This window comes from Anomaloglossus baeobatrachus, chromosome 4 (assembly GCF_048569485.1).
Source record: "Anomaloglossus baeobatrachus isolate aAnoBae1 chromosome 4, aAnoBae1.hap1, whole genome shotgun sequence".
Taxonomy (NCBI): Eukaryota; Metazoa; Chordata; class Amphibia; order Anura; family Aromobatidae; genus Anomaloglossus; species Anomaloglossus baeobatrachus.
In genome coordinates this window covers 670,919,511-670,945,157 of record NC_134356.1, presented here as the reverse complement: position 1 = coordinate 670,945,157, position 25,647 = coordinate 670,919,511, and the positions used below count along the sequence as shown (strand labels likewise).

The 25,647-nt window shown below is 37.6% G+C and overlaps 21 non-coding genes across 21 annotated transcripts; all 21 read left to right on the top strand.

Annotated features, from left to right (window-relative positions):
• The first annotated feature begins 1,492 nt into the window (after positions 1–1,492).
• On the top strand, positions 1,493–1,566 carry TRNAI-AAU (transfer RNA isoleucine (anticodon AAU)). The gene has a single exon. It is a non-coding gene; the product is annotated as a tRNA-Ile (tRNA).
• A 1,375-nt stretch (positions 1,567–2,941) lies between these two features.
• Positions 2,942–3,015, top strand: TRNAI-AAU (transfer RNA isoleucine (anticodon AAU)). The gene has a single exon. It is a non-coding gene; the product is annotated as a tRNA-Ile (tRNA).
• Positions 3,016–3,586: 571 nt separating this feature from the next.
• On the top strand, positions 3,587–3,660 carry TRNAI-AAU (transfer RNA isoleucine (anticodon AAU)). The gene has a single exon. It is a non-coding gene; the product is annotated as a tRNA-Ile (tRNA).
• Positions 3,661–5,034: 1,374 nt separating this feature from the next.
• TRNAI-AAU (transfer RNA isoleucine (anticodon AAU)) lies at positions 5,035–5,108 on the top strand. The gene has a single exon. It is a non-coding gene; the product is annotated as a tRNA-Ile (tRNA).
• Positions 5,109–5,838: 730 nt separating this feature from the next.
• TRNAI-AAU (transfer RNA isoleucine (anticodon AAU)) lies at positions 5,839–5,912 on the top strand. Its single transcript has one exon. It is a non-coding gene; the product is annotated as a tRNA-Ile (tRNA).
• Positions 5,913–7,287: 1,375 nt separating this feature from the next.
• On the top strand, positions 7,288–7,361 carry TRNAI-AAU (transfer RNA isoleucine (anticodon AAU)). Its single transcript has one exon. It is a non-coding gene; the product is annotated as a tRNA-Ile (tRNA).
• A 571-nt stretch (positions 7,362–7,932) lies between these two features.
• TRNAI-AAU (transfer RNA isoleucine (anticodon AAU)) lies at positions 7,933–8,006 on the top strand. The gene has a single exon. It is a non-coding gene; the product is annotated as a tRNA-Ile (tRNA).
• A 1,374-nt stretch (positions 8,007–9,380) lies between these two features.
• Positions 9,381–9,454, top strand: TRNAI-AAU (transfer RNA isoleucine (anticodon AAU)). The gene has a single exon. It is a non-coding gene; the product is annotated as a tRNA-Ile (tRNA).
• A 571-nt stretch (positions 9,455–10,025) lies between these two features.
• Positions 10,026–10,099, top strand: TRNAI-AAU (transfer RNA isoleucine (anticodon AAU)). Its single transcript has one exon. It is a non-coding gene; the product is annotated as a tRNA-Ile (tRNA).
• A 1,374-nt stretch (positions 10,100–11,473) lies between these two features.
• TRNAI-AAU (transfer RNA isoleucine (anticodon AAU)) lies at positions 11,474–11,547 on the top strand. The gene has a single exon. It is a non-coding gene; the product is annotated as a tRNA-Ile (tRNA).
• A 571-nt stretch (positions 11,548–12,118) lies between these two features.
• Positions 12,119–12,192, top strand: TRNAI-AAU (transfer RNA isoleucine (anticodon AAU)). The gene has a single exon. It is a non-coding gene; the product is annotated as a tRNA-Ile (tRNA).
• A 571-nt stretch (positions 12,193–12,763) lies between these two features.
• TRNAI-AAU (transfer RNA isoleucine (anticodon AAU)) lies at positions 12,764–12,837 on the top strand. Its single transcript has one exon. It is a non-coding gene; the product is annotated as a tRNA-Ile (tRNA).
• A 1,374-nt stretch (positions 12,838–14,211) lies between these two features.
• On the top strand, positions 14,212–14,285 carry TRNAI-AAU (transfer RNA isoleucine (anticodon AAU)). The gene has a single exon. It is a non-coding gene; the product is annotated as a tRNA-Ile (tRNA).
• Positions 14,286–17,108: 2,823 nt separating this feature from the next.
• Positions 17,109–17,182, top strand: TRNAI-AAU (transfer RNA isoleucine (anticodon AAU)). The gene has a single exon. It is a non-coding gene; the product is annotated as a tRNA-Ile (tRNA).
• A 571-nt stretch (positions 17,183–17,753) lies between these two features.
• TRNAI-AAU (transfer RNA isoleucine (anticodon AAU)) lies at positions 17,754–17,827 on the top strand. Its single transcript has one exon. It is a non-coding gene; the product is annotated as a tRNA-Ile (tRNA).
• A 1,375-nt stretch (positions 17,828–19,202) lies between these two features.
• TRNAI-AAU (transfer RNA isoleucine (anticodon AAU)) lies at positions 19,203–19,276 on the top strand. The gene has a single exon. It is a non-coding gene; the product is annotated as a tRNA-Ile (tRNA).
• A 571-nt stretch (positions 19,277–19,847) lies between these two features.
• Positions 19,848–19,921, top strand: TRNAI-AAU (transfer RNA isoleucine (anticodon AAU)). Its single transcript has one exon. It is a non-coding gene; the product is annotated as a tRNA-Ile (tRNA).
• A 1,374-nt stretch (positions 19,922–21,295) lies between these two features.
• TRNAI-AAU (transfer RNA isoleucine (anticodon AAU)) lies at positions 21,296–21,369 on the top strand. Its single transcript has one exon. It is a non-coding gene; the product is annotated as a tRNA-Ile (tRNA).
• Positions 21,370–21,940: 571 nt separating this feature from the next.
• Positions 21,941–22,014, top strand: TRNAI-AAU (transfer RNA isoleucine (anticodon AAU)). The gene has a single exon. It is a non-coding gene; the product is annotated as a tRNA-Ile (tRNA).
• Positions 22,015–22,585: 571 nt separating this feature from the next.
• TRNAI-AAU (transfer RNA isoleucine (anticodon AAU)) lies at positions 22,586–22,659 on the top strand. Its single transcript has one exon. It is a non-coding gene; the product is annotated as a tRNA-Ile (tRNA).
• A 729-nt stretch (positions 22,660–23,388) lies between these two features.
• TRNAI-AAU (transfer RNA isoleucine (anticodon AAU)) lies at positions 23,389–23,462 on the top strand. The gene has a single exon. It is a non-coding gene; the product is annotated as a tRNA-Ile (tRNA).
• Positions 23,463–25,647: the final 2,185 nt, after the last annotated feature.

The following is a 25,647-nucleotide window of genomic DNA, read 5'->3' as shown; positions in this document are numbered from 1 at the left end:
AGGTCAGTAGCTGGCTCAAAATTAGAGCAAGTTCATTAAAAGAGAGTAGATATGGGGCAAAAATGGCCGGTTAGCTCAATCGGTTAGAGCGTGGTGCTAATAACGCCAAGGTTGCGGGTTCGACCCCCATGCTGGCCATTCCTTTGGCTTTCTGTTCACATCCAGTGACTTTTGGAAAAAGATCCGTAGGTATTATCAATCCAATGTGTACAATTAATTTACAAACTTGAAATAACTTGGTTAGAGTAAGAGAGTGGCCATGTTACATCGTCGTTAACCTTAAAGTATGACAGAGTAACGAATTGAAGCAAAATAGAAATATAATCTATTGTATGGCCAGAGATTTCAGTTTCTAAGTGTTTTTTAAGAAGTTTTGGGCAACTGGAATTCGATATAACTGTAAATATTGACAGCTAAGTCTATCACTAATTGTAATGCAGGCAAAAACTAATCCAAGCAATGGCGTAATTTACTGGCTCATCACGTGACAAGTTAGAGTGGTTGGTGGCAACATATTGCTCATAATATAAAAAAAGCTTGTCAATTCTCATTTAAGATTGGTTCCTATGCTTTTGATGGGCTCTCTAAGAATTAGTCAACTTTTAACGTATTTTACCTTTCACTGTGGACAGGTCAAGCTTTGAGAGGTCAGTAGCTGGCTCAAAATTAGAGCAAGTTCATTAAAAGAGAGTAGATATGGGGCAAAAATGGCCGGTTAGCTCAATCGGTTAAAGCGTGGTGCTAATAACGCCAAGGTTGCGGGTTTGACCCCCATGCTGGCCATTCCTTTGGCTTTCTGTTCACATCCAGTGACTTTTGGAAAAAGATCCGTAGGTATTATCAATCCAATGTGTAAAATTAATTTACAAACTTGAAATAACTTGGTTAGAGTAAGAGAGTGGCCATGTTACATCGTCGTTAACCTTAAAGTATGACAGAGTAACGAATTGAAGCAAAATTTAAATATAATCTATTGTATGGCCAGAGATTTCAGTTTCTAAGCGTTTTCTAAGAAGTTTTGGGCAACTGGAATTCGATATAACTGTAAATATTGACAGCTAAGTCTATCACTAATTGTAATAGAGGCAAAACTAATCCAAGCGACTTGCTATTGTATGGCCAGAGATTTCAGTTTCTAAGCGTTTTTTAAGAAGCTTTGGGCAACTGGAATTCGATATAACTGTAAATATTGACAGCTAAGTCTATCACTAATTGTAATGCAGGCAAAAACTAATCCAAGCAATGGCGTAATTTACTGGCTCATCACGTGACAAGTTAGAGTGGTTGGTGGCAACATATTGCTCATAATATAAAAAAAGCTTGTCAATTCTCATTTAAGATTGGTTCCTATGCTTTTGATGGGCTCTCTAAGAATTAGTCAACTTTCAACGTATTTTACCTTTCACTGTGGACAGATCAAGCTTTGAGAGGTCAGTAGCTGGCTCAAAATTAGAGCAAGTTCATTAAAAGAGAGTAGATATGGAGCAAAAGTGGCCGGTTAGCTCAATCGGTTAGAGCGTGGTGCTAATAACGCCAAGGTTGCGGGTTCGACCCCCGTGCTGGCCATTCCTTTGGCTTTCTGTTCACATCCAGTGACTTTTGGAAAAAGATCCGTAGGTTTTATCCATCCAATGTGTAAATTTAATTTACAAACTTGAAATAACTTGGTTAGAGTAAGAGAGTGGCCATGTTACATCGTCGTTAACCTTAAAGTATGACAGAGTAACGAATTGAAGCAAAATAGAAATATAATCAATTGTATGGCCAGAGATTTCAGTTTCTAAGCGTTTTTTAAGAAGTTTTGGGCAACTGGAATTCGATATAACTGTAAATATTGACAGCTAAGTCTATCACTAATTGTAATGCAGGCAAAAACCAATCCAAGCAATGGCGTAATTTACTGGCTCATCACGTGACAAGTTAGAGTGGTTGGTGGCAACATATTGCTCATAATATAAAAAAAGCTTGTCAATTCTCATTTAAGATTGGTTCCTATGCTTTTAATGGGCTCTCTAAGAATTAGTCAACTTTCAACGTATTTTACCTTTCACTGTGGACAGATCAAGCTTTGAGAGATCAGTAGCTGGCTCAAAATTAGAGCAAGTTCAATAAAATTGAGTAGATATGAGGCAAAAGTGGCCGGTTAGTTCAATTGGTTAGAGCGTGGTGCTAATAACGCCAAGGTTGCGTGTTCGACCCCCGTGCTGGCCATTCCTTTGGCTTTCTGTTCACATCCAGTGACTTTTGGAAAAAGATCCGTAAGTTTTATCCATCCAATGTGTAAAATTAATTTACAAACTTGAAATAACTTGGTTAGAGTAAGAGAGTGGCCATGTTACATCGTCGTTAACCTTAAGGTATGACAGAGTAAGGAATTGAAGCAAAATAGAAATATAATCTATTGTATGGCCAGAGATTTCAGTTTCTAAGCGTTTTTTAAGAAGTTTTGGGCAACTGGAATTCGATATAACTGTAAATATTGACAGCTAAGTCTATCACTAATTGTAATGCAGGCAAAACTAATCCAAGCGACTTGAAGCAAAATAGAAATATAATCTATTGTATGGCCAGAGATTTCAGTTTCTAAGCATTGTTTAAGAAGTTTTGGGCAACTGGAATTCGATATAACTGTAAATATTGACAGCTAAGTCTATCACTAATTGTAATGCAGGCAAAAACTAATCCAAGCAATGGCGTAAATTTACTGGCTCATCACGTGACAAGTTAGAGTGGTTGGTGGCAACATATTGCTCATAATATAAAAAAAGCTTGTCAATTCTCATTTAAGATTGGTTCCTATGCTTTTGATGGGCTCTCAAAGAATTAGTCAACTTTCAACGTATTTTACCTTTCACTGTGGACAGATCAAGCTTTGAGAGGTCAATAGCTGGCTCAAAATTAGAGCAAGTTCATTAAAAGAGAGTAGATATGGGGCAAAAGTGGCCGGTTAGCTCAATCGGTTAGAGCGTGGTGCTAATAACGCCGAGGTTGCGGGTTCGACCCCCGTGCTGGCCATTCCTTTGGCTTTCTGTTCACATCCAGTGACTGTTGGAAAAAGATCCGTAGGTTTTATCCATCCAATGTGTAAAATTAATTTACAAACTTGAAATAACTTGGTTAGAGTAAGAGAGTGGCCATGTTACATCGTCGTTAACCTTAAAGTATGACAGAGTAACGAATTGAAGCAAAATTTAAATATAATCTATTGTATGGCCAGAGATTTCAGTTTCTAAGCGTTTTCTAAGAAGTTTTGGGCAACTGGAATTCGATATAACTGTAAATATTGACAGCTAAGTCTATCACTAATTGTAATGCAGGCAAAAACTAATCCAAGCAATGGCGTAATTTACTGGCTCATCACGTGACAAGTTAGAGTGGTTGGTGGCAACATATTGCTCATAATATAAAAAAAGCTTGTCAATTCTCATTTAAGATTGGTTCCTATGCTTTTGATGGGCTCTCTAAGAATTAGTCAACTTTCAACGTATTTTAACTTTCACTGTGGACAGGTCAAGCTTTGAGAGGTCAGTTGCTGGCTCAAAATTAGAGCAAGTTCATTAGAAGAGAGTAGATATAGGGCAAAAGTGGCCGGTTAGCTTAATCGGTTAGAGCGTGGTGCTAATAACGCCAAGGTTGCGGGTTCGACCCCCGTGCTGGCCATTCCTTTGGCTTTCTGTTCACATCCAGTGACTTTTGGAAAAAGATCCGTAGGTTTTATCCATCCAATGTGTAAAATTAATTTACAAACTTGAAATAACTTGGTTAGAGTAAGAGAGTGGCCATGTTACATCGTCGTTAACCTTAAAGTATGACAGAGTAACGAATTGAAGCAAAATAGAAATATAATCTATTGTATGGCCAGAGATTTCAGTTTCTAAGCGTTTTTTAAGAGGTTTTGGGCAACTGGAATTCGATATAACTGTAAATATTGACAGTTAAGTCTATCACTAATTGTAATGCAGGCAAAAACTAATCCAAGCAATGGCGTAATTTACTGGCTCATCACGTGACAAGTTAGAGTGGTTGGTGGCAACATATTGCTGATAATATAAAAAAAGCTTGTCAATTCTCATTTAAGATTGGTTCCTATGCTTTTGATGGGCTCTCTAAGAATTAGTCAACTTTCAACGTATTTTACCTTTCACTGTGGACAGGTCAAGCTTTGAGAGGTCAGTAGCTGGCTCAAAATTAGAGCAAGTTCATTAAAAGAGAGTAGATATGGGGCAAAAGTGGCCGGTTAGCTCAATCAGTTAGAGCGTGGTGCTAATAACGCCAAGGTTGCGAGTTTGACCCCCGTGCTGGCCATTCCTTTGGCTTTCTGTTCACATCCAGTGACTTTTGGAAAAAGATCCGTAGGTATTATCCATCCAATGTGTAAAATTAATTTACAAACTTGAAATAACTTGGTTAGAGTAAGAGAGTGGCCATGTTACATCGTCGTTAACCTTAAAGTATGACAGAGTAACAAATTGAAGCAAAATTTAAATATAATCTATTGTATGGCCAGAGATTTCAGTTTCTAAGCGTTTTCTAAGAAGTTTTGGGCAACTGGAATTCGATATAACTGTAAATATTGACAGCTAAGTCTATCACTAATTGTAATACAGGCAAAACTAATCCAAGCGACTTGAAGCAAAATAGAAATATAATCTATTGTATGGCCAGAGATTTCAGTTTCTAAGCGTTTTTTAAGAAGCTTTGGGCAACTGGAATTCGATATAACTGTAAATATTGACAGCTAAGTCTATCACTAATTGTAATGCAGGCAAAAACTAATCCAAGGAATGGCGTAATTTACTGGCTCATCACGTGACAAGTTAGAGTGGTTGGTGGCAACATATTGCTCATAATATAAAAAAAGCTTGTCAATTCTCATTTAAGATTGGTTCCTATGCTTTTGATGGGCTCTCAAAGACTTAGTCAATTTTCAACGTATTTTACCTTTCACTGTGGACAGATCAAGCTTTGAGAGGTAAGTAGCTGGCTCAAAATTAGAGCAAGTTCATTAAAAGAGAGTAGATATGGGGCAAAAGTGGCCGGTTAGCTCAATCGGTTAGAGCGTGGTGCTAATAACGCCAAGGTTGCGGGTTCGACCCCCGTGCTGGCCATTCCTTTGGCTTTCTGTTCACATCCAGTGACTTTTGGAAAAAGATCCGTAGGTTTTATCCATCCAATGTGTAAAATTAATTTACAAACTTGAGATAACTTGGTTAGAGTAAGAGAGTGGCCATGTTACATCGTCGTTAACCTTAAAGTATGACAGAGTAACGAATTGAAGCAAAATAGAAATATAATCAATTGTATGGCCAGAGATTTCAGTTTCTAAGCGTTTTTTAAGAAGTTTTGGGCAACTGGAATTCGATATAACTGTAAATATTGACAGCTAAGTCTATCACTAATTGTAATGCAGGCAAAACTAATCCAAGCGACTTGAAGCAAAATAGAAATATAATCTATTGTATGGCCAGAGATTTCAGTTTCTAAGCGTTGTTTAAGAAGTTTTGGGCAACTGGAATTCGATATAACTGTAAATATTGACAGCTAAGTCTATCACTAATTGTAATGCAGGCAAAAACTAATCCAAGCAATGGCGTAAATTTACTGGCTCATCACGTGACAAGTTAGAGTGGTTGGTGGCAACATATTGCTCATAATATAAAAAAAGCTTGTCAATTCTCATTTAAGATTGGTTCCTATGCTTTTGATGGGCTCTCAAAGAATTAGTCAACTTTCAACGTATTTTACCTTTCACTGTGGACAGATCAAGCTTTGAGAGGTCAATAGCTGGCTCAAAATTAGAGCAAGTTCATTAAAAGAGAGTAGATATGGGGCAAAAGTGGCCGGTTAGCTCAATCGGTTAGAGCGTGGTGCTAATAACGCCAAGGTTGCGGGTTCGACCCCCGTGCTGGCCATTCCTTTGGCTTTCTGTTCACATCCAGTGACTGTTGGCAAAAGATCCGTAGGTTTTATCCATCCAATGTGTAAAATTAATTTACAAACTTGAAATAACTTGGTTAGAGTTAGAGAGTGGCCATGTTACATCGTCGTTAACCTTAAAGTATGACAGAGTAACGAATTGAAGCAAAATAGAAATATAATCTATTGTATGGCCAGAGATTTCAGTTTCTAAGCGTTTTTTAAGAAGCTTTGGGCAACTGGAATTCGATATAACTGTAAATATTGACAGTTAAGTCTATCACTAATTGTAATGCAGGCAAAAACTAATCCAAGCAATGGCGTAATTTACTGGCTCATCACGTGACAAGTTAGAGTGGTTGGTGGCAACATATTGCTCATAATATAAAAAAAGCTTGTCAAATCTCATTTAAGATTGGTTCCTATGCTTTTAATGGGCTCTCTAAGAATTAGTCAACTTTCAACGTATTTTACCTTTCACTGTGGACAGATCAAGCTTTGAGAGGTCAGTAGCTGGCTCAAAATTAGAGCAAGTTCAATAAAATTGAGTAGATATGAGGCAAAAGTGGCCGGTTAGTTCAATTGGTTAGAGCGTGGTGCTAATAACGCCAAGGTTGCGTGTTCGACCCCCGTGCTGGCCATTCCTTTGGCTTTCTGTTCACATCCAGTGACTTTTGGAAAAAGATCCGTAAGTTTTATCCATCCAATGTGTAAAATTAATTTACAAACTTGAAATAACTTGGTTAGAGTAAGAGAGTGGCCATGTTACATCGTCGTTAACCTTAAGGTATGACAGAGTAAGGAATTGAAGCAAAATAGAAATATAATCTATTGTATGGCCAGAGATTTCAGTTTCTAAGCGTTTTTTAAGAAGTTTTGGGCAACTGGAATTCGATATAACTGTAAATATTGACAGCTAAGTCTATCACTAATTGTAATGCAGGCAAAACTAATCCAAGCGACTTGAAGCAAAATAGAAATATAATCTATTGTATGGCCAGAGATTTCAGTTTCTAAGCGTTGTTTAAGAAGTTTTGGGCAACTGGAATTCGATATAACTGTAAATATTGACAGCTAAGTCTATCACTAATTGTAATGCAGGCAAAAACTAATCCAAGCAATGGCGTAAATTTACTGGCTCATCACGTGACAAGTTAGAGTGGTTGGTGGCAACATATTGCTCATAATATAAAAAAAGCTTGTCAATTCTCATTTAAGATTGGTTCCTATGCTTTTGATGGGCTCTCAAAGAATTAGTCAACTTTCAACGTATTTTACCTTTCACTGTGGACAGATCAAGCTTTGAGAGGTCAATAGCTGGCTCAAAATTAGAGCAAGTTCATTAAAAGAGAGTAGATATGGGGCAAAAGTGGCCGGTTAGCTCAATCGGTTAGAGCGTGGTGCTAATAACGCCAAGGTTGCGGGTTCGACCCCCGTGCTGGCCATTCCTTTGGCTTTCTGTTCACATCCAGTGACTGTTGGAAAAAGATCCGTAGGTTTTATCCATCCAATGTGTAAAATTAATTTACAAACTTGAAATAACTTGGTTAGAGTAAGAGAGTGGCCATGTTACATCGTCGTTAACCTTAAAGTATGACAGAGTAACGAATTGAAGCAAAATTTAAATATACTCTATTGTATAGCCAGAGATTTCAGTTTCTAAGCGTTTTCTAAGAAGTTTTGGGCAACTGGAATTCGATATAACTGTAAATATTGACAGCTAAGTCTATCACTAATTGTAATGCAGGCAAAAACTAATCCAAGCAATGGCGTAATTTACTGGCTCATCACGTGACAAGTTAGAGTGGTTGGTGGCAACATATTGCTCATAATATAAAAAAAGCTTGTCAATTCTCATTTAAGATTGGTTCCTATGCTTTTGATGGGCTCTCTAAGAATTAGTCAACTTTCAACGTATTTTAACTTTCACTGTGGACAGGTCAAGCTTTGAGAGGTCAGTTGCTGGCTCAAAATTAGAGCAAGTTCATTAGAAGAGAGTAGATATAGGGCAAAAGTGGCCGGTTAGCTTAATCGGTTAGAGCGTGGTGCTAATAACGCCAAGGTTGCGGGTTCGACCCCCGTGCTGGCCATTCCTTTGGCTTTCTGTTCACATCCAGTGACTTTTGGAAAAAGATCCGTAGGTTTTATCCATCCAATGTGTAAAATTAATTTACAAACTTGAAATAACTTGGTTAGAGTAAGAGAGTGGCCATGTTACATCGTCGTTAACCTTAAAGTATGACAGAGTAACGAATTGAAGCAAAATAGAAATATAATCTATTGTATGGCCAGAGATTTCAGTTTCTAAGCGTTTTTTAAGAGGTTTTGGGCAACTGGAATTCGATATAACTGTAAATATTGACAGTTAAGTCTATCACTAATTGTAATGCAGGCAAAAACTAATCCAAGCAATGGCGTAATTTACTGGCTCATCACGTGACAAGTTAGAGTGGTTGGTGGCAACATATTGCTGATAATATAAAAAAAGCTTGTCAATTCTCATTTAAGATTGGTTCCTATGCTTTTGATGGGCTCTCTAAGAATTAGTCAACTTTCAACGTATTTTACCTTTCACTGTGGACAGGTCAAGCTTTGAGAGGTCAGTAGCTGGCTCAAAATTAGAGCAAGTTCATTAAAAGAGAGTAGATATGGGGCAAAAGTGGCCGGTTAGCTCAATCAGTTAGAGCGTGGTGCTAATAACGCCAAGGTTGCGAGTTCGACCCCCGTGCTGGCCATTCCTTTGGCTTTCTGTTCACATCCAGTGACTTTTGGAAAAAGATCCGTAGGTATTATCCATCCAATGTGTAAAATTAATTTACAAACTTGAAATAACTTGGTTAGAGTAAGAGAGTGGCCATGTTACATCGTCGTTAACCTTAAAGTATGACAGAGTAACGAATTGAAGCAAAATTTAAATATAATCTATTGTATGGCCAGAGATTTCAGTTTCTAAGCGTTTTCTAAGAAGTTTTGGGCAACTGGAATTCGATATAACTGTAAATATTGACAGCTAAGTCTATCACTAATTGTAATACAGGCAAAACTAATCCAAGCGACTTGAAGCAAAATAGAAATATAATCTATTGTTTGGCCAGAGATTTCAGTTTCTAAGCGTTTTTTAAGAAGCTTTGGGCAACTGGAATTCGATATAACTGTAAATATTGAAAGCTAAGTCTATCACTAATTGTAATGCAGGCAAAAACTAATCCAAGCAATGGCGTAATTTACTGGCTCATCACGTGACAAGTTAGAGTGGTTGGTGGCAACATATTGCTCATAATATAAAAAAAGCTTGTCAATTCTCATTTAAGATTGGTTCCTATGCTTTTGATGGGCTCTCAAAGACTTAGTCAATTTTCAACGTATTTTACCTTTCACTGTGGACAGATCAAGCTTTGAGAGGTCAATAGCTGGCTCAAAATTAGAGCAAGTTCATTAAAAGAGAGTAGATATGGGGCAAAAGTGGCCGGTTAGCTTAATCGGTTAGAGCGTGGTGCTAATAACGCCAAGGTTGCGGGTTCGACCCCCGTGCTGGCCATTCCTTTGGCTTTCTGTTCACATCCAGTGACTTTTGGAAAAAGATCCGTAGGTTTTATCCATCCAATGTGTAAAATTAATTTACAAACTTGAAATAACTTGGTTAGAGTAAGAGAGTGGCCATGTTACATCGTCGTTAACCTTAAAGTATGACAGAGTAACGAATTGAAGCAAAATAGAAATATAATCTATTGTATGGCCAGAGATTTCAGTTTCTAAGCGTTTTTTAAGAGGTTTTGGGCAACTGGAATTCGATATAACTGTAAATATTGACAGTTAAGTCTATCACTAATTGTAATGCAGGCAAAAACTAATCCAAGCAATGGCGTAATTTACTGGCTCATCACGTGACAAGTTAGAGTGGTTGGTGGCAACATATTGCTCATAATATAAAAAAAGCTTGTCAATTCTCATTTAAGATTGGTTCCTATGCTTTTGATGGGCTCTCTAAGAATTAGTCAACTTTCAACGTATTTTAACTTTCACTGTGGACAGGTCAAGCTTTGAGAGGTCAGTTGCTGGCTCAAAATTAGAGCAAGTTCATTAGAAGAGAGTAGATATAGGGCAAAAGTGGCCGGTTAGCTTAATCGGTTAGAGCGTGGTGCTAATAACGCCAAGGTTGCGGGTTCGACCCCCGTGCTGGCCATTCCTTTGGCTTTCTGTTCACATCCAGTGACTTTTGGAAAAAGATCCGTAGGTTTTATCCATCCAATGTGTAAAATTAATTTACAAACTTGAAATAACTTGGTTAGAGTAAGAGAGTGGCCATGTTACATCGTTTTTAACCTTAAAGTATGACAGAGTAACGAATTGAAGCAAAATAGAAATATAATCTATTGTATGGCCAGAGATTTCAGTTTCTAAGCGTTTTTTAAGAGGTTTTGGGCAACTGGAATTCGATATAACTGTAAATATTGACAGTTAAGTCTATCACTAATTGTAATGCAGGCAAAAACTAATCCAAGCAATGGCGTAATTTACTGGCTCATCACGTGACAAGTTAGAGTGGTTGGTGGCAACATATTGCTGATAATATAAAAAAAGCTTGTCAATTCTCATTTAAGATTGGTTCCTATGCTTTTGATGGGCTCTCTAAGAATTAGTCAACTTTCAACGTATTTTACCTTTCACTGTGGACAGGTCAAGCTTTGAGAGGTCAGTAGCTGGCTCAAAATTAGAGCAAGTTCATTAAAAGAGAGTAGATATGGGGCAAAAGTGGCCGGTTAGCTCAATCAGTTAGAGCGTGGTGCTAATAACGCCAAGGTTGCGAGTTCGACCCCCGTGCTGGCCATTCCTTTGGCTTTCTGTTCACATCCAGTGACTTTTGGAAAAAGATCCGTAGGTATTATCCATCCAATGTGTAAAATTAATTTACAAACTTGAAATAACTTGGTTAGAGTAAGAGAGTGGCCATGTTACATCGTCGTTAACCCTAAAGTATGACAGAGTAACAAATTGAAGCAAAATTTAAATATAATCTATTGTATGGCCAGAGATTTCAGTTTCTAAGCGTTTTCTAAGAAGTTTTGGGCAACTGGAATTCGATATAACTGTAAATATTGACAGCTAAGTCTATCACTAATTGTAATACAGGCAAAACTAATCCAAGCGACTTGAAGCAAAATAGAAATATAATCTATTGTATGGCCAGAGATTTCAGTTTCTAAGCGTTTTTTAAGAAGCTTTGGGCAACTGGAATTCGATATAACTGTAAATATTGACAGCTAAGTCTATCACTAATTGTAATGCAGGCAAAAACTAATCCAAGGAATGGCGTAATTTACTGGCTCATCACGTGACAAGTTAGAGTGGTTGGTGGCAACATATTGCTCATAATATAAAAAAAGCTTGTCAATTCTCATTTAAGATTGGTTCCTATGCTTTTGATGGGCTCTCAAAGACTTAGTCAATTTTCAACGTATTTTACCTTTCACTGTGGACAGATCAAGCTTTGAGAGGTAAGTAGCTGGCTCAAAATTAGAGCAAGTTCATTAAAAGAGAGTAGATAAGGGGCAAAAGTGGCCGGTTAGCTCAATCGGTTAGAGCGTGGTGCTAATAACGCCAAGGTTGCGGGTTCGACCCCCGTGCTGGCCATTCCTTTGGCTTTCTGTTCACATCCAGTGACTTTTGGAAAAAGATCCGTAGGTTTTATCCATCCAATGTGTAAAATTAATTTACAAACTTGAAATAACTTGGTTAGAGTAAGAGAGTGGCCATGTTACATCGTCGTTAACCTTAAAGTATGACAGAGTAACGAATTGAAGCAAAATAGAAATATAATCTATTGTATGGCCAGAGATTTCAGTTTCTAAGCGTTTTTTAAGAAGCTTTGGGCAACTGGAATTCGATATAACTGTAAATATTGAAAGCTAAGTCTATCACTAATTGTAATGCAGGCAAAAACTAATCCAAGCAATGGCGTAATTTACTGGCTCATCACGTGACAAGTTAGAGTGGTTGGTGGCAACATATTGCTCATAATATAAAAAAAGCTTGTCAATTCTCATTTAAGATTGGTTCCTATGCTTTTGATGGGCTCTCAAAGACTTAGTCAATTTTCAACGTATTTTACCTTTCACTGTGGACAGATCAAGCTTTGAGAGGTCAATAGCTGGCTCAAAATTAGAGCAAGTTCATTAAAAGAGAGTAGATATGGGGCAAAAGTGGCCGGTTAGCTTAATCGGTTAGAGCGTGGTGCTAATAACGCCAAGGTTGCGGGTTCGACCCCCGTGCTGGCCATTCCTTTGGCTTTCTGTTCACATCCAGTGACTTTTGGAAAAAGATCCGTAGGTTTTATCCATCCAATGTGTAAAATTAATTTACAAACTTGAAATAACTTGGTTAGAGTAAGAGAGTGGCCATGTTACATCGTCGTTAACCTTAAAGTATGACAGAGTAACGAATTGAAGCAAAATAGAAATATAATCTATTGTATGGCCAGAGATTTCAGTTTCTAAGCGTTTTTTAAGAGGTTTTGGGCAACTGGAATTCGATATAACTGTAAATATTGACAGTTAAGTCTATCACTAATTGTAATGCAGGCAAAAACTAATCCAAGCAGTGGCGTAATTTACTGGCTCATCACGTGACAAGTTAGAGTGGTTGGTGGCAACATATTGCTCATAATATAAAAAAAGCTTGTCAATTCTCATTTAAGATTGGTTCCTATGCTTTTGATGGGCTCTCTAAGAATTAGTCAACTTTCAACGTATTTTAACTTTCACTGTGGACAGGTCAAGCTTTGAGAGGTCAGTTGCTGGCTCAAAATTAGAGCAAGTTCATTAGAAGAGAGTAGATATAGGGCAAAAGTGGCCGGTTAGCTTAATCGGTTAGAGCGTGGTGCTAATAACGCCAAGGTTGCGGGTTCGACCCCCGTGCTGGCCATTCCTTTGGCTTTCTGTTCACATCCAGTGACTTTTGGAAAAAGATCCGTAGGTTTTATCCATCCAATGTGTAAAATTAATTTACAAACTTGAAATAACTTGTTTAGAGTAAGAGAGTGGCCATGTTACATCGTCGTTAACCTTAAAGTATGACAGAGTAACGAATTGAAGCAAAATAGAAATATAATCTATTGTATGGCCAGAGATTTCAGTTTCTAAGCGTTTTTTAAGAGGTTTTGGGCAACTGGAATTCGATATAACTGTAAATATTGACAGTTAAGTCTATCACTAATTGTAATGCAGGCAAAAACTAATCCAAGCAATGGCGTAATTTACTGGCTCATCACGTGACAAGTTAGAGTGGTTGGTGGCAACATATTGCTGATAATATAAAAAAAGCTTGTCAATTCTCATTTAAGATTGGTTCCTATGCTTTTGATGGGCTCTCTAAGAATTAGTCAACTTTCAACGTATTTTACCTTTCACTGTGGACAGGTCAAGCTTTGAGAGGTCAGTAGCTGGCTCAAAATTAGAGCAAGTTCATTAAAAGAGAGTAGATATGGGGCAAAAGTGGCCGGTTAGCTCAATCAGTTAGAGCGTGGTGCTAATAACGCCAAGGTTGCGAGTTCGACCCCCGTGCTGGCCATTCCTTTGGCTTTCTGTTCACATCCAGTGACTTTTGGAAAAAGATCCGTAGGTATTATCCATCCAATGTGTAAAATTAATTTACAAACTTGAAATAACTTGGTTAGAGTAAGAGAGTGGCCATGTTACATCGTCGTTAACCTTAAAGTATGACAGAGTAACAAATTGAAGCAAAATTTAAATATAATCTATTGTATGGCCAGAGATTTCAGTTTCTAAGCGTTTTCTAAGAAGTTTTGGGCAACTGGAATTCGATATAACTGTAAATATTGACAGCTAAGTCTATCACTAATTGTAATACAGGCAAAACTAATCCAAGCGACTTGAAGCAAAATAGAAATATAATCTATTGTATGGCCAGAGATTTCAGTTTCTAAGCGTTTTTTAAGAGGTTTTGGGCAACTGGAATTCGATATAACTGTAAATATTGACAGTTAAGTCTATCACTAATTGTAATGCAGGCAAAAACTAATCCAAGCAGTGGCGTAATTTACTGGCTCATCACGTGACAAGTTAGAGTGGTTGGTGGCAACATATTGCTCATAATATAAAAAAAGCTTGTCAATTCTCATTTAAGATTGGTTCCTATGCTTTTGATGGGCTCTCTAAGAATTAGTCAACTTTCAACGTATTTTAACTTTCACTGTGGACAGGTCAAGCTTTGAGAGGTCAGTTGCTGGCTCAAAATTAGAGCAAGTTCATTAGAAGAGAGTAGATATAGGGCAAAAGTGGCCGGTTAGCTTAATCGGTTAGAGCGTGGTGCTAATAACGCCAAGGTTGCGGGTTCGACCCCCGTGCTGGCCATTCCTTTGGCTTTCTGTTCACATCCAGTGACTTTTGGAAAAAGATCCGTAGGTTTTATCCATCCAATGTGTAAAATTAATTTACAAACTTGAAATAACTTGTTTAGAGTAAGAGAGTGGCCATGTTACATCGTCGTTAACCTTAAAGTATGACAGAGTAACGAATTGAAGCAAAATAGAAATATAATCTATTGTATGGCCAGAGATTTCAGTTTCTAAGCGTTTTTTAAGAGGTTTTGGGCAACTGGAATTCGATATAACTGTAAATATTGACAGTTAAGTCTATCACTAATTGTAATGCAGGCAAAAACTAATCCAAGCAATGGCGTAATTTACTGGCTCATCACGTGACAAGTTAGAGTGGTTGGTGGCAACATATTGCTGATAATATAAAAAAAGCTTGTCAATTCTCATTTAAGATTGGTTCCTATGCTTTTGATGGGCTCTCTAAGAATTAGTCAACTTTCAACGTATTTTACCTTTCACTGTGGACAGGTCAAGCTTTGAGAGGTCAGTAGCTGGCTCAAAATTAGAGCAAGTTCATTAAAAGAGAGTAGATATGGGGCAAAAGTGGCCGGTTAGCTCAATCAGTTAGAGCGTGGTGCTAATAACGCCAAGGTTGCGAGTTCGACCCCCGTGCTGGCCATTCCTTTGGCTTTCTGTTCACATCCAGTGACTTTTGGAAAAAGATCCGTAGGTATTATCCATCCAATGTGTAAAATTAATTTACAAACTTGAAATAACTTGGTTAGAGTAAGAGAGTGGCCATGTTACATCGTCGTTAACCTTAAAGTATGACAGAGTAACAAATTGAAGCAAAATTTAAATATAATCTATTGTATGGCCAGAGATTTCAGTTTCTAAGCGTTTTCTAAGAAGTTTTGGGCAACTGGAATTCGATATAACTGTAAATATTGACAGCTAAGTCTATCACTAATTGTAATACAGGCAAAACTAATCCAAGCGACTTGAAGCAAAATAGAAATATAATCTATTGTATGGCCAGAGATTTCAGTTTCTAAGCGTTTTTTAAGAAGCTTTGGGCAACTGGAATTCGATATAACTGTAAATATTGACAGCTAAGTCTATCACTAATTGTAATGCAGGCAAAAACTAATCCAAGGAATGGCGTAATTTACTGGCTCATCACGTGACAAGTTAGAGTGGTTGGTGGCAACATATTGCTCATAATATAAAAAAAGCTTGTCAATTCTCATTTAAGATTGGTTCCTATGCTTTTGATGGGCTCTCAAAGACTTAGTCAATTTTCAACGTATTTTACCTTTCACTGTGGACAGATCAAGCTTTGAGAGGTAAGTAGCTGGCTCAAAATTAGAGCAAGTTCATTAAAAGAGAGTAGATATGGGGCAAAAGTTGCCGGTTAGCTCAATCGGTTAGAGCGTGGTGCTAATAACGCCAAGGTTGCGGGTTCGACCCCCGTGCTGGCCATTCCTTTGGCTTTCTGTTCACATCCAGTGACTTTTGGAAAAAGATCCGTAGGTTTTATCCATCCAATGTGTAAAATTAATTTACAAACTTGAGATAACTTGGTTAGAGTAAGAGAGTGGCCATGTTACATCGTCGTTAACCTTAAAGTATGACAGAGTAACGAATTGAAGCAAAATAGAAATATAATCAATTGTATGGCCAGAGATTTCAGTTTCTAAGCGTTTTTTAAGAAGTTTTGGGCAACTGGAATTCGATATAACTGTAAATATTGACAGCTAAGTCTATCACTAATTGTAATGCAGGCAAAAACTAATCCAAGCAATGGCGTAATTTACTGGCTCATCACGTGACAAGTTAGAGTGGTTGGTGGCAACATATTGCTCATAATATAAAAAAAGCTTGTCAAATCTCATTTAAGATTGGTTCCTATGCTTTTAATGGGCTCTCTAAGAATTAGTCAACTTTCAACGTATTTTACCTTTCACTGTGGACAGATCAAGCTTTGAGAGGTCAGTAGCTGGCTCAAAATTAGAGCAAGTTCAATAAAATTGAGTAGATATGAGGCAAAAGTGGCCGGTTAGTTCAATTGGTTAGAGCGTGGTGCTAATAACGCCAAGGTTGCGTGTTCGACCCCCGTGCTGGCCATTCCTTTGGCTTTCTGTTCACATCCAGTGACTTTTGGAAAAAGATCCGTAAGTTTTATCCATCCAATGTGTAAAATTAATTTACAAACTTGAAATAACTTGGTTAGAGTAAGAGAGTGGCCATGTTACATCGTCGTTAACCTTAAGGTATGACAGAGTAAGGAATTGAAGCAAAATAGAAATATAATCTATTGTATGGCCAGAGATTTCAGTTTCTAAGCGTTTTTTAAGAAGTTTTGGGCAACTGGAATTCGATATAACTGTAAATATTGACAGCTAAGTCTATCACTAATTGTAATGCAGGCAAAACTAATCCAAGCGACTTGAAGCAAAATAGAAATATAATCTATTGTACGGCCAGAGATTTCAGTTTCTAAGCGTTGTTTAAGAAGTTTTGGGCAACTGGAATTCGATATAACTGTAAATATTGACAGCTAAGTCTATCACTAATTGTAATGCAGGCAAAAACTAATCCAAGCAATGGCGTAAATTTACTGGCTCATCACGTGACAAGTTAGAGTGGTTGGTGGCAACATATTGCTCATAATATAAAAAAAGCTTGTCAATTCTCATTTAAGATTGGTTCCTATGCTTTTGATGGGCTCTCAAAGAATTAGTCAACTTTCAACGTATTTTACCTTTCACTGTGGACAGATCAAGCTTTGAGAGGTCAATAGCTGGCTCAAAATTAGAGCAAGTTCATTAAAAGAGAGTAGATATGGGGCAAAAGTGGCCGGTTAGCTCAATCGGTTAGAGCGTGGTGCTAATAACGCCAAGGTTGCGGGTTCGACCCCCGTGCTGGCCATTCCTTTGGCTTTCTGTTCACATCCAGTGACTGTTGGAAAAAGATCCGTAGGTTTTATCCATCCAATGTGTAAAATTAATTTACAAACTTGAAATAACTTGGTTAGAGTAAGAGAGTGGCCATGGTACATCGTCGTTAACCTTAAAGTATGACAGAGTAACGAATTGAAGCAAAATTTAAATATACTCTATTGTATAGCCAGAGATTTCAGTTTCTAAGCGTTTTCTAAGAAGTTTTGGGCAACTGGAATTCGATATAACTGTAAATATTGACAGCTAAGTCTATCACTAATTGTAATGCAGGCAAAAACTAATCCAAGCAATGGCGTAATTTACTGGCTCATCACGTGACAAGTTAGAGTGGTTGGTGGCAACATATTGCTCATAATATAAAAAAAGCTTGTCAATTCTCATTTAAGATTGGTTCCTATGCTTTTGATGGGCTCTCTAAGAATTAGTCAACTTTCAACGTATTTTAACTTTCACTGTGGACAGGTCAAGCTTTGAGAGGTCAGTTGCTGGCTCAAAATTAGAGCAAGTTCATTAGAAGAGAGTAGATATAGGGCAAAAGTGGCCGGTTAGCTTAATCGGTTAGAGCGTGGTGCTAATAACGCCAAGGTTGCGGGTTCGACCCCCGTGCTGGCCATTCCTTTGGCTTTCTGTTCACATCCAGTGACTTTTGGAAAAAGATCCGTAGGTTTTATCCATCCAATGTGTAAAATTAATTTACAAACTTGAAATAACTTGGTTAGAGTAAGAGAGTGGCCATGTTACATCGTCGTTAACCTTAAAGTATGACAGAGTAACGAATTGAAGCAAAATAGAAATATAATCTATTGTATGGCCAGAGATTTCAGTTTCTAAGCGTTTTTTAAGAGGTTTTGGGCAACTGGAATTCGATATAACTGTAAATATTGACAGTTAAGTCTATCACTAATTGTAATGCAGGCAAAAACTAATCCAAGCAATGGCGTAATTTACTGGCTCATCACGTGACAAGTTAGAGTGGTTGGTGGGAACATATTGCTCATAATATAAAAAAAGCTTGTCAAATCTCATTTAAGATTGGTTCCTATGCTTTTAATGGGCTCTCTAAGAATTAGTCAACTTTCAACGTATTTTACCTTTCACTGTGGACAGATCAAGCTTTGAGAGGTCAGTAGCTGGCTCAAAATTAGAGCAAGTTCAATAAAATTGAGTAGATATGAGGCAAAAGTGGCCGGTTAGTTCAATTGGTTAGAGCGTGGTGCTAATAACGCCAAGGTTGCGTGTTCGACCCCCGTGCTGGCCATTCCTTTGGCTTTCTGTTCACATCCAGTGACTTTTGGAAAAAGATCCGTAAGTTTTATCCATCCAATGTGTAAAATTAATTTACAAACTTGAAATAACTTGGTTAGAGTAAGAGAGTGGCCATGTTACATCGTCGTTAACCTTAAGGTATGACAGAGTAAGGAATTGAAGCAAAATAGAAATATAATCTATTGTATGGCAAGAGATTTCAGTTTCTAAGCGTTTTTTAAGAAGTTTTGGGCAACTGGAATTCGATATAACTGTAAATATTGACAGCTAAGTCTATCACTAATTGTAATGCAGGCAAAACTAATCCAAGCGACTTGAAGCAAAATAGAAATATAATCTATTGTATGGCCAGAGATTTCAGTTTCTAAGCGTTGTTTAAGAAGTTTTGGGCAACTGGAATTCGATATAACTGTAAATATTGACAGCTAAGTCTATCACTAATTGTAATGCAGGCAAAAACTAATCCAAGCAATGGCATAAATTTACTGGCTCATCACGTGACAAGTTAGAGTGGTTGGTGGCAACATATTGCTCATAATATAAAAAAAGCTTGTCAATTCTCATTTAAGATTGGTTCCTATGCTTTTGATGGGCTCTCAAAGAATTAGTCAACTTTCAACGTATTTTACCTTTCACTGTGGACAGATCAAGCTTTGAGAGGTCAATAGCTGGCTCAAAATTAGAGCAAGTTCATTAAAAGAGAGTAGATATGGGGCAAAAGTGGCCGGTTAGCTCAATCGGTTAGAGCGTGGTGCTAATAACGCCAAGGTTGCGGGTTCGACCCCCGTGCTGGCCATTCCTTTGGCTTTCTGTTCACATCCAGTGATTGTTGGAAAAAGATCCGTAGGTTTTATCCATCCAATGTGTAAAATTAATTTACAAACTTGAAATAACTTGGTTAGAGTAAGAGAGTGGCCATGTTACATCGTCGTTAACCTTAAAGTATGACAGAGTAACGAATTGAAGCAAAATTTAAATATACTCTATTGTATAGCCAGAGATTTCAGTTTCTAAGCGTTTTCTAAGAAGTTTTGGGCAACTGGAATTCGATATAACTGTAAATATTGACAGCTAAGTCTATCACTAATTGTAATGCAGGCAAAAACTAATCCAAGCAATGGCGTAATTTACTGGCTCATCACGTGACAAGTTAGAGTGGTTGGTGGCAACATATTGCTCATAATATAAAAAAAGCTTGTCAATTCTCATTTAAGATTGGTTCCTATGCTTTTGATGGGCTCTCTAAGAATTAGTCAACTTTCAACGTATTTTAACTTTCACTGTGGACAGGTCAAGCTTTGAGAGGTCAGTTGCTGGCTCAAAATTAGAGCAAGTTCATTAGAAGAGAGTAGATATAGGGCAAAAGTGGCCGGTTAGCTTAATCGGTTAGAGCGTGGTGCTAATAACGCCAAGGTTGCGGGTTCGACCCCCGTGCTGGCCATTCCTTTGGCTTTCTGTTCACATCCAGTGACTTTTGGAAAAAGATCCGTAGGTTTTATCCATCCAATGTGTAAAATTAATTTACAAACTTGAAATAACTTGGTTAGAGTAAGAGAGTGGCCATGTTACATCGTCGTTAACCTTAAAGTATGACAGAGTAACGAATTGAAGCAAAATAGAAATATAATCTATTGTATGGCCAGAGATTTCAGTTTCTAAGCGTTTTTTAAGAGGTTTTGGGCAACTGGAATTCGATATAACTGTAAATATTGACAGTTAAGTCTATCACTAATTGTAATGCAGGCAAAAACTAATCCAAGCAATGGCGTAATTTACTGGCTCATCACGTGACAAGTTAGAGTGGTTGGTGGCAACATATTGCTGATAATATAAAAAAAGCTTGTCAATTCTCATTTAAGATTGGTTCCTATGCTTTTGATGGGCTCTCTAAGAATTAGTCAACTTTCAACGTATTTTACCTTTCACTGTGGACAGGTCAAGCTTTGAGAGGTCAGTAGCTGGCTCAAAATTAGAGCAAGTTCATTAAAAGAGAGTAGATATGGGGCAAAAGTGGCCGGTTAGCTCAATCAGTTAGAGCGTGGTGCTAATAACGCCAAGGTTGCGAGTTCGACCCCCGTGCTGGCCATTCCTTTGGCTTTCTGTTCACATCCAGTGACTTTTGGAAAAAGATCCGTAGGTATTATCCATCCAATGTGTAAAATTAATTTACAAACTTGAAATAACTTGGTTAGAGTAAGAGAGTGGCCATGTTACATCGTCGTTAACCTTAAAGTATGACAGAGTAACGAATTGAAGCAAAATTTAAATATAATCTATTGTATGGCCAGAGATTTCAGTTTCTAAGCGTTTTCTAAGAAGTTTTGGGCAACTGGAATTCGATATAACTGTAAATATTGACAGCTAAGTCTATCACTAATTGTAATACAGGCAAAACTAATCCAAGCGACTTGAAGCAAAATAGAAATATAATCTATTGTTTGGCCAGAGATTTCAGTTTCTAAGCGTTTTTTAAGAAGCTTTGGGCAACTGGAATTCGATATAACTGTAAATATTGAAAGCTAAGTCTATCACTAATTGTAATGCAGGCAAAAACTAATCCAAGCAATGGCGTAATTTACTGGCTCATCACGTGACAAGTTAGAGTGGTTGGTGGCAACATATTGCTCATAATATAAAAAAAGCTTGTCAATTCTCATTTAAGATTGGTTCCTATGCTTTTGATGGGCTCTCAAAGACTTAGTCAATTTTCAACGTATTTTACCTTTCACTGTGGACAGATCAAGCTTTGAGAGGTCAATAGCTGGCTCAAAATTAGAGCAAGTTCATTAAAAGAGAGTAGATATGGGGCAAAAGTGGCCGGTTAGCTCAGTCGGTTAGAGCGTGGTGCTAATAACGCCAAGGTTGCGGGTTTGACCCCCGTGCTGGCCATTCCTTTGGCTTTCTGTTCACATCCAGTGACTTTTGGAAAAAGATCCGTAGGTTTTATCCATCCAATGTGTAAAATTAATTTACAAACTTGAAATAACTTGGTTAGAGTAAGAGAGTGGCCATGTTACATCGTCGTTAACCTTAAAGTATGACAGAGTAACGAATTGAAGCAAAATTTAAATATAATCTATTGTATGGCCAGAGATTTCAGTTTCTAAGCGTTTTCTAAGAAGTTTTGGGCAACTGGAATTCGATATAACTGTAAATATTGACAGCTAAGTCTATCACTAATTGTATTGCAGGCAAAAACTAATCCAAGCAATGGCGTAATTTACTGGCTCATCACGTGACAAGTTAGAGTGGTTGGTGGCAACATATTGCTCATAATATAAAAAAAGCTTGTCAATTCTCATTTAAGATTGGTTCCTATGCTTTTGATGGGCTCTCTAAGAATTAGTCAACTTTCAACGTATTTTACCTTTCACTGTGGACAGATCAAGCTTTGAGAGGTAAGTAGCTGGCTCAAAATTAGAGCAAGTTCATTAAAAGATAGTAGATATGGGGCAAAAGTGGCCGGTTAGCTCAATCGGTTAGAGCGTGGTGCTAATAACGCCAAGGTTGTGGGTTCGACCCCCGTGCTGGCCATTCCTTTGGCTTTCTGTTCACATCCAGTGACTTTTGGAAAAAGATCCGTAGGTTTTATCCATCCAATGTGTAAAAGTAATTTACAAACTTGAAATAACTTGGTTAGAGTAAGAGAGTGGCCATGTTACATCGTCGTTAACCTTAAAGTATGACAGAGTAACGAATTGAAGCAAAATAGAAATATAATCAATTGTATGGCCAGAGATTTCAGTTTCTAAGCGTTTTTTAAGAAGTTTTGGGCAACTGGAATTCGATATAACTGTAAATATTGACAGTTAAGTCTATCACTAATTGTAATGCAGGCAAAAACTAATCCAAGCAATGGCGTAATTTACTGGCTCATCACGTGACAAGTTAGAGTGGTTGGTGGCAACATATTGCTCATAATATAAAAAAAGCTTGTCAATTCTCATTTAAGATTGGTTCCTATGCTTTTAATGGGCTCTCTAAGAATTAGTCAATTTTCAACGTATATTACCTTTCACTGTGGACAGATCAAGCTTTGAGAGGTCAGTAGCTGGCTCAAAATTAGAGCAAGTTCATTAAAATTGAGTAGATATGAGGTAAAAGTGGCCGGTTAGTTCAATCGGTTAGAGCGTGGTGCTAATAACGCCAAGGTTGCGGGTTCGACCCCCGTGCTGGCCATTCCTTTGGCTTTCTGTTCACATCCAGTGACTTTTGGAAAAAGATCCGTAGGTTTTATCGATCCAATGTGTAAAATTAATTTACAAACTTGAAATAACTTGGTTAGAGTAAGAGAGTGGCCATGTTACATCGTCGTTAACCTTAAAGTATGACAGAGTAAGGAATTGAAGCAAAATAGAAATATAATCTATTGTATGGCCAGAGATTTCAGTTTCTAAGCGTTTTTTAAGAAGTTTTGGGCAACTGGAATTCGATATAAGTGTAAATATTGACAGCTAAGTCTATCACTAATTGTAATGCAGGCAAAACTAATCCAAGCGACTTGAAGCAAAATAGAAATATAATCTATTGTATGGCCAGAGATTTCAGTTTCTAAGCGTTTTTTAAGAAGTTTTGGGCAACTGGAATTCGATATAACTGTAAATATTGACAGCTAAGTCTATCACTAATTGTAATGCAGGCAAAAACTAATCCAAGCAATGGCGTAATTTACTGGCTCATCACGTGACAAGTTAGAGTGGTTGGTGGCAACATATTGCTCATAATATAAAAAAAGCTTGTCAATTCTCATTTAAGATTGGTTCCTATGCTTTTGATGGGCTCTCAAAGAATTAGTCAACTTTCAACGTATTTTACCTTTCACTGTGGACAGATCAAGCTTTCAGAGGTCAATAGCTGGCTCAAAATTAGAGCAAGTTCATTAAAAGAGAGTAGATATAGGGCAAAAGTGGCCGGTTAGCTCAATCGGTTAGAGCGTGGTGCTAATAACGCCAAGGTTGCGGGTTCGACCCCCGTGCTGGCCATTCCTTTGGCTTTCTGTTCACATCCAGTGACTTTTGGAAAAAGATCCGTAGGTTTTATCCATCCAATGTGTAAAATTAATTTACAAACTTGAAATAACTTGGTTAGAGTAAGAGAGTGGCCATGTTACATCGTCGTTAACCTTAAAGTATGACAGAGTAACGAATTGAAGCAAAATTTAAATATAATCTATTGTATGGCCAGAGATTTCAGTTTCTAAGCGTTTTCTAAAAAGTTTTGGGCAACTGGAATTCGATATAACTGTAAATATTGACAGCTAAGTCTATCACTAATTGTAATGCAGGCAAAAACTAATCCAAGCAATGGCGTAATTTACTGGCTCATCACGTGACAAGTTAGAGTGGTTGGTGGAAACATATTGCTCATAATATAAAAAAAGCTTGTCAATTCTCATTTAAGATTGGTTCCTATCCTTTTGATGGGCTCTCTAAGAATTATTCAACTTTCAACGTATTTTACCTTTCACTGTGGACAGATCAAGCTTTGAGAGGTCAGTAGCTGGCTAAAAATTAGAGCAAGTTCATTAAAAGAGAGTAGAAATGGGGCAAAAGTGGCCGGTTAGCTCAATCGGTTAGAGCATGGTGCTAATAACGCCAAGGTTGCGGGTTCGACCCCCATGCTAGCCATTCCTTTGGCATTCTGTTCACATCCAGTGACTTTTGGAAAAAGATCCGTAGGTTTTATCCATCCAATGTGTAAAATTAATTTACAAACTTGAAACAACTTGGTTAGAGTAAGAGAGTGGCCATGTTACATCGTCGTTAACCTTAAAGTATGACAGAGTAACGAATTGAAGCAAAATAGAAATATAATCTATTGTATGGCCAGAGATTTCAGTTTCTAAGCGTTTTTTAAGAAGTTTTGGGCAACTGGAATTCGATATAACTGTAAATATTGACAGCTAAGTCTTTCACTAATTGTAACGCAGGCAAAACTAATCCAAGCGACTTTAAGCAAAATAGAAATATAATCTATTGTATGGCCAGAGATTTCAGTTTCTTAGCGTTTTTTAAGAAGTTTTGGGCAACTGGAATTCGATGTAACTGTAAATATTGACAGCTAAGTCTATCACTAATTGTAATGCAGGCAAAACCTAATCCAAGCAATGGCGTAATTTACTGGCTCATCACGTGACAAGTTAGAGTGGTTGGTGGCAACATATTGCTCATAATATAAAAAAAGCTTGTCAATTCTCATTTAAGATTGGTTCCTATGCTTTTGATGGGCTCTCAAAGAATTAGTCACGTATTTTACCATTGACTGTGGACAGATCAAGCTTTCAGAGGTCAATAGCTGGCTCAAAATTAGAGCAAGTTCATTAAAAGAGAGTAGATATAGGGCAAAAGTGGCCGGTTAGCTCAATCGGTTAGAGCGTGGTGCTAATAACGCCAAGGTTGCAGGTTCGACCCCCGTGCTGGCCATTCCTTTGGCTTTCTGTTCACATCCAGTGACTTTTGGAAAAAGATCCGTAGGTTTTATCCATCCAATGTGTAAAATTAATTTACAAACTTGAAATAACTTGGTTAGAGTAAGAGAGTGGCCATGTTACATCGTCGTTAACCTTAAAGTATGACAGAGTAACGAATTGAAGCAAAATTTAAATATAATCTATTGTATGGCCAGAGATTTCAGTTTCTAAGCGTTTTCTAAAAAGTTTTGGGCAACTGGAATTCGATATAACTGTAAATATTGACAGCTAAGTCTATCACTAATTGTAATGCAGGCAAAAACTAATCCAAGCAATGGCGTAATTTACTGGCTCATCACGTGACAAGTTAGAGTGGTTGGTGGCAACATATTGCTCATAATATAAAAAAAAGCTTGTCAATTCTCATTTAAGATTGGTTCCTATCCTTTTGATGGGCTCTCTAAGAATTATTCAACTTTCAACGTATTTTACCTTTCACTGTGGACAGATCAAGCTTTGAGAGGTCAGTAGCTGGCTAAAAATTAGAGCAAGTTCATTAAAAGAGAGTAGAAATGGGGCAAAAGTGGCCGGTTAGCTCAATCGGTTAGAGCATGGTGCTAATAACGCCAAGGTTGCGGGTTCGACCCCCATGCTAGCCATTCCTTTGGCATTCTGTTCACATCCAGTGACTTTTGGAAAAAGATCCGTAGGTTTTATCCATCCAATGTGTAAAATTAATTTACAAACTTGAAACAACT